We start from the raw sequence: 9,806 nt of genomic DNA on the forward strand, positions 1-9,806 counted from the left end.
ATTTTGAGCGATGTACTGTGTTCAGTGTAGTAGCATTAACCAGGGTTGTCAGGTTTCATGTCTCAAAATCAAAGACCAAAAACAAAAAGACCTGAAACTAGCCCAAAATTATGGGCATTAGGAAAGGGAGTCATGTTTCTTCTCTTTGCATGGGAAAATATGTCTTTCATGCATATTTATGATATATAGACATTATCTGCTCCATAAGTCCCTTTCCTCTTCCCAGTGTTTGCAATATATCTTATCTTCCATTGGAAACAGTTCAGTACATTAAAGACACACAGTATGCAGTTAACATTGCAATTTTGTACCAAATGTATTAGATTTAATCCAGATTATTTGGTATAAAGCAAAGGGTATTTTTAAACTAGTTCAATCTGGCAACCCTATCTTTAAAACAAACAAAAAACAATTCTTAGAGCCAACATGGGTAGCGCAAATCTTGCTCCTAAAGACCTCTATTGATCCTTATTGCAGTTCCCATTTTTGACCACTAGGTGCAATAATGTGTTTATGGAAGTGAGCTTGCTGTCCCATAATTGAGCAACATCTTGAATTGTGAGGAAATCAATGGAAAATCGACTTAAATATATCAAGTAACTTTTTTTTTTTCGTTGGACAGTCTAAAGAGGTATTTAGTATTTTTGAAGGTTATTTAAAATGTATGGATATTAATTATGCAGATTAATATTTATTGAAAGGCTGATATATATGGTTTGGTTTCTAGCCTAACTGCACCTATGGCAGGGCTGCCAATGCATGAGAACTGGGTTGTGGCATTTGACCTACTCCAAGGAACCAGCAGGAAGAAGCACTGTAGAATTTACCCATTGCCGTATTGATCAGAATGCTCCTCCATAGACAGAGCAACCCACTCGAGAATGTCTGATTGGATTACTTAGGGTTTTAGGATTTTAACCTTTCAACCAAAGCCAAACAAAAACAAAACAAAACAAAAAAACTCCCACTGTAATACAAATACAATACAATGAAATACAAGCAGGGTCATTCTGTTGACAGCCATAAGAATCCACCTAACTAGGCATTTATAAACAAACATCACTACTATCACTACATAGTGCTTATAGTATTTACTACATGTTTTATCTGTAAATTTGATACTTTTTTGCTCCATTTTGTTCTAAAGGTATGCAAACTTTTGCAAAGTGCAAGCAAAAACTTATCAGAAAAGTATATTTAAAGGTAACCTGTATGAATAATGCTTTAGCCTTTGAAGTCTTTCTTTGTTTAAATGTGAGTAAACAGTGGTGCAATTTATGTAAAATTGAACTACTGCCCATTTCTCTGGCAGGTCTGGCCAACAAACAACAGCCCTGAGAGCCTTCCTTTCTATTCAGTGGTGGGTAAAAACAAGATTTTTATTTCTAATTGAGACCACATGTGTGTGTAGGGGTGGGGGGTGGGGTGGGATGTTCTGCGGTTTGATACTGACAGTTATTCCTCCACACAATCCTTTATACCAAAGAAATGATGTGAGGACTTTCTCCTCAAACTTTTTTTTTTGCCATTCCACTGTACCCTATTATAGCTATGCAATAATTCTGAAGCTGTAATAAAAAGTAATAAGCCACAGAACTTCCCACTTTGTTCATCTGTTAGTCTTTAAAGAGCCTATTTAATTCTGATAAGGATTTTGAGAACTGACACCAAAAATGTTCCCTGACATTTAGAAAACCCCTAACATAGCTCTGTCCTGGAAAGGAAGGGAGATTGTACCAGTTGCATCTTTTTCTTCCCTTTTTCTACATAGTGCACATGCATACTGTGAAGGAAGGTGACTGGGGGCATGGTGGAAACTTGCCAGAACAGGGAGGTCTGGAAAAGGGGAGAGTAAATGAAGTCAGGCCTTTGACAATTTAACTCTGAAGTCAAGGGCAAAGCTGAGAAGCAGTGATGTCGAGTCTCACAGTTAATCTCTGATGTAGTAACCTCTCAGACGCACCTTGTCTGAGTGTTGCCCTGAGCTTTAAAACGAGCCGGTGACCCTCATGATCACTTCTGGCATTAATGCACTGGCTCTATTATGCAGATTTTCCTCGGAAATGTAACTTCAGCTTGCGCTTTGTAACATGCTGTTTCTCTATGTTAGTGGTTTTACTCTGTTCTGTAGGCAAAGTAATTTTATGATCAAGTCCTTAACGATATTAGTAATGATATTATGATTAGACCTTAAGACAGTTAAACTTTACATATATTACAACTAATCACTACATAGAGTAGAGTAGGAGATTGTACATCTTTTTCACATTATAGGGGAGTTTACAGTGCTGTTTCTGTATTGGACTCAGCAGTAAACAGACTCTTTTAATGATCAGATCAAGGTGTTCTGCCTGTAGCCATTAGGCATGCTCAGGTCAATTAGCATTAAACAATACTCAGTTAAACGTGAAGTTTGGAAAAGCTTAACACTTTTTATCGTTAATCATCTTCTCCTTATATGTTTATGATATCTTCAGGCAAACTGACACAACCGGTATATTTTAATGTAGTGTTAGGGAAACTGCCTCGCTTCACTCAGAAGCCAGCACTTTGTGGTATTACCCACCTTCTGCAAACTTTATTTCTTACTGTTGTTGTTGTTGCTTGTATTAGTGTAATTGGAATGAGTGAAAGCCAGATATTGTTTCAAAAGTCATTTGAATTCGCTTCCTTTCAATGGTTGACACCAAGCTCTATGCCAAAAAAACAGCTCACCCCGCCCCAGGAAAGCTGAGGACCCTGTCAGCAGATTTGGCCCAAATGGAAATCCTGCTTATCATAGTGGAATTTTATTATTTTGTCACTGTTTGATTTATAGTCACCTGGTGTCTTTCCTTTCCGTGCTCTGTCACGAGATAAAAAGGAGGGGTCAGCCTCCATTTGTGTTTGTCCAGTAATAATATGTCCGGTGATATCTTTTTCATTTTTCACAGGTCACATCTTAGGAGAAGGGAGGATGATTTTAAATGGAATAATATATATTTATCATTAGATCGTCCTATTATTCTTGGCTCTGTGAGAAAAATGTCACAGGTGCGCTCAGGGCTCATTCATTGCACCCACTCAGTGCTGACCATTCGTAGATAGACAGCTATCTGGTGGGTGTCCTACCCTAAATATTATTCATTTGTACCATTAGTCTGTCACGATTTAGACATTTAAACTAACCAGCCACAATCTGTTAAGTTGTTATGCTGGGTATTGTTGAGAGTTTTTGTGATGCAACGCAATTCTATTAGTTTGTGCCATCTCTCGCTCTCTCTTTCCTCCCTGCTTGTGTGAGGGAGTGTGTGCTTTTCTCTCCCTTGACATCCTAACCCATGTGATATTTGATAATGATGGCTTTATCAGCCTCTTTGGCTGCTGAGATCCAATTGCAGCACAATCGAGAAAAACAGGATGCACCACATAATGTAAAAGAAGCCACACAGCTTTATAGAAAAAGGTCTATATATAGAAAGTCATTCTTTGTGAGACAGAACAGACTTTTTGAAACCGCCCTAAAAATCCTAAAAATTGGTTCATTCAATTATCTGAATAATTAATGCTGTCTAAGAACTAAAATGCCATCCGGTTAGACATCAATTCTATGGTAGTAATTTCCTCCATACATTTGTATCATGAAGCAGACAGAGAGATGCAAGTGCAGGTTTTCTGGTTTTATTAGCAGACGAAAAACAAGGTTAGGCTATACTTGAGGCAGGAAAATGGTAAGGCGTTAGGTAAACAAGAATAATATAGACCAGAATAAATCAAACATGCAAGCAGGCTATGGTCAAAAGACTGAATCATCACAGACAATGCTGGAGCAAGACTTGTAGCAGCGAATTGATTACAAATAGGTGACTTTGAGCTTGGATAAGTGACTGGAGGTCTTGTGATGAGGTTGTGGGCTAAGGATCCTGGGAGTAATAGTCAGGAGCAGCAGGTACAGGTATGACCACTATTAACCCCTTGAACTCCTAGATGATATTATTTAGTTTAAAGTATATTATTCAGTACTACTATTATTATAAATACAGTGGCCACAATGAAACTAACTGTAGGTATGAGCCTAAGAATTGTACATCTGGACCTGCTGAGGGGTTTCTGAAAGTTTAAGTGGTTAAAGAAGTTTGTGATTAACAGACTCTTTATTGTATTATATGTGTAATTATTTAAATACAGACTTTAAATACAGCCTAGTCATTAAGTGAAATGCTTAATGTGCATGTTACCCATAAAAAATATAGAGAGCAACATACATTGCGAACCAATGTCTAAGAGCAATAGTGAAAATTCTTCTATTTTGCATTCTTTTCTAACTTATTGCGACAATCTTCATTACAAATTATATTATTGACAATAAATTGAGTGAAAAGTTTAATATTTGAAATATTGACATGAATTTCAGAGTTTCTTAGTATTTGGTTTGTCCCCTTTTTGTTTTAATGACAGTGTGCACTCGAGCTGACATAAACTCCACAAACAAAACCTTGGGATCCAAGGTTTCTGTCAGAGTGTTGTCAGAACACATGCTTTGATAGAAGAGATTAGCCGTGAGGAAAATCTGACCTTTTGTACACTTAAGTTAACATGCTCAATATCACACTTTTTGCTTACATTTAAATGTAGACCTAGAAATAGTGCAGAATCTTGAATGTTAAATATTCCAGATATTGAACATTTATTTCGTTGTTTGAAATATTTTCAGAAATCTAAAACACCTGTTTATTTCCAATTCTATATGGAAAAAAAAAATCCCAGATATTCAATGTGATCTCAAACTTTTGGACTTCACTGTATATAACATAAGATCTTGTCATTTTCTACACTGTTTCAATTTCTATAATGAAACATTGTAAATTTGTGGCAAGGACTACGTTTACTGTATCTTTATGAGTGATTCGCAGGGAACAAAGGAAGCATCTAATTTGACAGTGGTTTGGAGCCTTAAGCAACTGCTGAAATACATAGCATGTTGATGGAAGCCAGATTATATAGGTTTGTTTTTTTTTTGGCCCACGTGATAATTCAGTGACGTAAATGCAGTGATTGTTTCAGCCTCCGAGGATGATTGATCAATTCCTTTTCACAGTGAAAAAATATTTGCAAAAACACTGATGTTCTGCCATGCAGTTCATCCAAAATTTCTTCCGTGCTGTTAGTGAGAAAAGCAAAGAGATACAATACACTTCTTTAGAGCCAAATGCCTGTGGTTTTTCAATATCAATATGCAGCAGAGGTTTGGAGACTGTAGAGGCCATGGGAGAGGCCACCCAAAGTGTCTGGCAGTGACAGGGCAATGCATTAATGGAGTGCTGACCAGGAGCTGCTAAAACCTTTTTTGTGAGGTCTGGAAGAAGGCAGGATGACGATGTGCGCACTTCCTCTGCAGCGAGTGGCGAATGTGGCGAGCGTATGGCCGGGTGTCTCTGCACATTTGGCTTTCGACAGCAGCCGATTACACAATGTAGGCCTCAACTACTCTTTAAGAACATATTTGGCTGCTGTTGCCAGGTTGCCGGCAGCGTATCCCTCCGCTGTGGTTTCATGGGTGAAGATGTGCTTGTCAGGGTGGAATGTATGATTCACTTTAATAGTTTTAATTTACTGCTGTCGGGGCTGTCTCATCTGTTGCCAAACAGCCAGAAAACCCAGGTTCTTCTTGCACTGCTCTTAACTCTTAACTTTTATGCACACACACACACACACACACACACACACACACACACACACACACACACACACACACACACACACACACACACACACACTCACACACATGCACTAAGAAAAGCATTCACTGATTTCCTCTACTTGTGCATGGGGCCAACTGAATTGTTTGAGGGAAAAATAAATAACCAGGATAAGTTGAAGGGGGCCTGAAGTTTGCCTCTGGCAGTCAGTTGGACGCTTGGCCCGCTACACGAGTTGGGGTCATCTGAGGAGATAAAATTATAAAAAAAAGAAAAAGGAAAAAATCTGTAAATATTAGATTCACTTGTACTCTTCATAAAATAGAAAAGAAACACTATACATAGTTTCTGAAGTAAAATAAAAAATAATAATTAGAGCATCCATCAGAATTTAGTACACAGTATGAATTGATTTTTTTTTAGATGCGTCTATAGATAGCCATGTTGGATTCTTAGAAGAACAAGTCAATGTTTAAATTTTATTTTGGGGCATATAGCCTCTGCGTTTGACTTTAATAAGCCAAATGAGTGGTGGAGAAGTTTGGGTTTGGTCCAACTTCAACATTTGTGTTTCACATTTGCCCCTTTTCCTGTCACTGTGTTCACAACTAGAAGAAAATATAATTGTGTGCAAGATTAACACTATCCCAAGGAAAAGCTTGGTCCATGTAGATACTCTAAGGTTTTCACTTACTAAAAACAGTTTATACCGAAGACTCACCCTTGCTTCAGTGTATAATTATGCCTGGATACTATAAACTTGTACCTAAGAATGGCCGCTGTACTCATAAAGACTGTGATGCTCATAATGAACATCTTTTCAACATGCTTAGTACTGTTTGACTTTAGTATAGTATACAGTAGAAGAGTATATAAAGTCACACTATCTGTGGTCACCCAGAAGGGGATTGGTTCCCTTTTGATTCTGGTTCCTTTCAGTTAGTTTTCTTCCTCATGTCATTCCCTTGTAGTTTTTCCTTGCCACTGTTACAGATCTAAATCTTATTCTACATATGGATTTCTGTAAAGCTGCTTTGTTAAACCATGCTTATTGTTAAAAACGCTCAACAAATAAAATTGAATTGAATGAGTGTCCTTGGTGTTAGGTGTACAGTATAGAGGACCATGAGTCAGACTGTCTGTGAAAGAAAACACCGGGATGTTCCTCAATGTGCTTTATACAGTCCACGTTGAACATTACCCGTTCACTCTAACATTCAATTAAACTGTGTAAAGTTCCTCAACAGCTGTGGATAAAGTTTGAGCACCAAGCCAACAATAAGAGAATCGTCAAATGTGTGTAAATGTTTTGGTGGTCTTCAGAGATTGTTAGGCGGTACTTTTTTGATGAATCAGTGCATTACCAGCTAATTCATGTTTGTTTATTTCAGACTTGTTTAAGTCTCCATTGGGCTTAAGAATTTACAAATGTGTGCATGTATCCTTTACCTCCCTGATCTCACAAGCAATAGAGCAACAAGCAGACATTGTTTAGCTTGGACTGTGTGAAATTAATACTTGGGCGCACTATAATAGTTTTGGTATTTATTCCGGCACTTGGCTGTCTTTTCTGTTTAAATTGAGGACTATGTGTTCCTAGAAGCTGAGGTTGGAGTCATGCCCCTGGGCTGGGGAGGATGATCTATGTTGTTTCAAAGGATGCACACCTCAGAGGAAGACAAGTCCTGTGCATGCGCCCTGCTGCTTTGGTTCTTGGAATTGTGTGTCTGGGGAGGCCATGTTCCTCATTTGCCTTGGGTTGCACATTGCTGCCTTCCTGATTGGTTTCTTCAAATGTCTGGGGGAAAGAAAATCCAAAAGGAACAACAACAGTATGCGCATCTGTATGCTGATGGGGAGAAGTGGATTACCCATCAGAGGACACCTCAGTTCCATGATATTTTTTACTCTACTTACTCAATTCTTTCGTAATGAATGTTCTTTGCTGGTTATGAGTATGCATCATTAGATTCCCAATAATGAATAATAATATAAAAAGCCAGCCAAATGCAATTCCAATTCCTCAGCTTTTGGTGCAATGGCAAATGCTCAAACCATACTTGATGCTCATCATCATAAATTTATAACCTGAGTTATAGGGTTACAGTCAAAGGAATAAGTGAATGTTTTGAAAAATCTTACTACTTAAATACTATCTCTTGACGCAGTGAAAACCTCTTCTCTTGAGACACAGACACTATGCAGTACTCTGAGCGCTGGCGTACCCAGGCTCTGGTTGGCGTTGGGCCAGCTTGTGCAGCTGTGCTTACTCTCATTGTGAGGGAAGGCCACTCAGACCAGGCGGCAGGGTGTGGACAGTGTGGCCCATCAGCCCTGAGTTCTCTGAGCATCTCTCACATCCTTAAACCAGCTTCTCTTCAAAAACAACCGCCGCTGTGGAACTGCAGCTTAGCAAAAAAGATAATAATAAATGTTTTTCCCACTCTGAAAGACGAGCCTAATATTAGTTGATAGGGCTGCAAAATGATCACTGGGGTGCTCAACACCCTGTTTTCCTTACCTTTGTAGCAAGCATATGTGTGCTTTCAAGGCCAGATTCCCTCTCCGTGACCTAGTTCTCAGCTCAGGCGGTTCAGAGAGTCCAAGAGAAAGAAGGGGCCAGGAGGAGTGGTGGCGTGATGAACAGATCTGCTGTTTGCACATGGGCCCATGTGAGTGGAGAAGAGAGATTTGCGAGGGCAGGAAAAGTCCATGCTGACATCTGCATCGAGGGTCATGTGCTTGATGAAAAGGGTCAGCTGGGTTCTCCTTTGGCTAACTATGGAGAGTTTTTCACCTCAAATGACCCTGATAGATGTTTTACAAACCATACAGCGCATATCGCCTCTTGCATCTTCTCAGCCCTGTCTCCGGCCTCTGTCTAGACTGTTTTATTTCATCCCTCAGATGTTTTTCACAGAGCGAGAAATGTCATTCTGGGTCAGGCTGGCCTAAAAGTTTGTCTTTCTTAACCCACCAATCTGTTTTAACTGAGAAGTGTGAGAGAAGACATTTCATCCATTAGCATGGCAAACACAAAAACAAAACAAACTGAAAAAAGTTTACAATGAATGTGAGGGGATTACTGTGGTGTACTACAACTGCAAATATCAGCCCTCTCCATCACCCGGACACTTACAAACACCGCCAACTTCTACAGCTTGACGATAGGCAACTGCTGAGAGATGGAATTCAGCATAATGTCAAATGCCTTATTTGGAAGCATCAAGTCTCCAGGTCATGGGCAGGGAAAAAAGGAGAAAGAAAGGATGAAAGGAAGAAAATGTTTATTTGCGGTGGATAGATCCCCAGGAGGTAATGTGAGGTAGGGAGGCATTCCAGGAGAATGAGGCAGAGTAGGGTCAACAAAGGATCACGAAGGACATTATCCAAAAGTTTCACACCGCTGCTTGTAATGGAGACACGCTATTTTAGTTAGGCACGGAGCTGAAAAGTAGCGAACGCCTGCAAGAAGAAAGGAGAGGAAAATATTAATCAAAATGACAAATATCCAGCAGGAAGACAAATATTCAGCATGAATTATATGCAAGCAGTAAGGAACATTCAGAAGGCTGCATAACAGTCATATCGGATGATAAAGTAGTACATTTTTTTTGCTATATTTAGTCTGAATCCTTTTACAGGTGTTCCACAGAAAGTTGTTATGCAGAGTGTCTGCGAAACAGTCTAAAGGTGGTTGGGGTTATCACTGTTATTAAGACCTTTGTTTGCAGAGGTTGGGCAGAGTAGTTGAGTTTGAGAGCAAGAAAATATAAAGGTTAATTGGACATGCACATCAGAACGCAAGAGGCCAGGTTAAATAAAGGCTCAGTGGGAGCCTGCAACACTTTAAAATGGTTCAAGATTATGTTTGGAGAGTCTTAAACGTCTGAGAATGTTGTGGTTGGCAGTTTAATGAACACAACATCTTGGTCTACTTCAGGCAGATTGGAGGAAGTGCTGAAAACAAATTTGCAACAGAAGCATTCTCACTGTGCAGAGAGGCAGAAAGAACAAACAATTCAGCCTTGGTTTCTAAGAGTTGTGCAAAACTCATGTGCCACTAGAAGACCTGTGGCGACCGACATTTCTGATGCAATGATACGCATAGCCAATGGTCTGTATTAG

General features: G+C 39.2%; 1 long non-coding RNA gene across 1 annotated transcript; it reads right to left on the reverse strand.

Annotated features, from left to right (window-relative positions):
• Window positions 1-5,670: 5,670 nt before the first annotated feature.
• LOC128629270 (uncharacterized) lies at window positions 5,671-9,173 on the reverse strand. The gene is made up of 3 exons (XR_008393606.1): window positions 8,200-9,173; window positions 7,346-8,086; window positions 5,671-5,923 (listed from the first exon to the last, which is right to left on the reverse strand). It is a non-coding gene; the product is annotated as an uncharacterized LOC128629270 (long non-coding RNA).
• Window positions 9,174-9,806: the final 633 nt, after the last annotated feature.

This window comes from Ictalurus punctatus, chromosome 27 (genome assembly GCF_001660625.3).
Source record: "Ictalurus punctatus breed USDA103 chromosome 27, Coco_2.0, whole genome shotgun sequence".
NCBI lineage: Eukaryota > Metazoa > Chordata > Actinopteri > Siluriformes > Ictaluridae > Ictalurus > Ictalurus punctatus.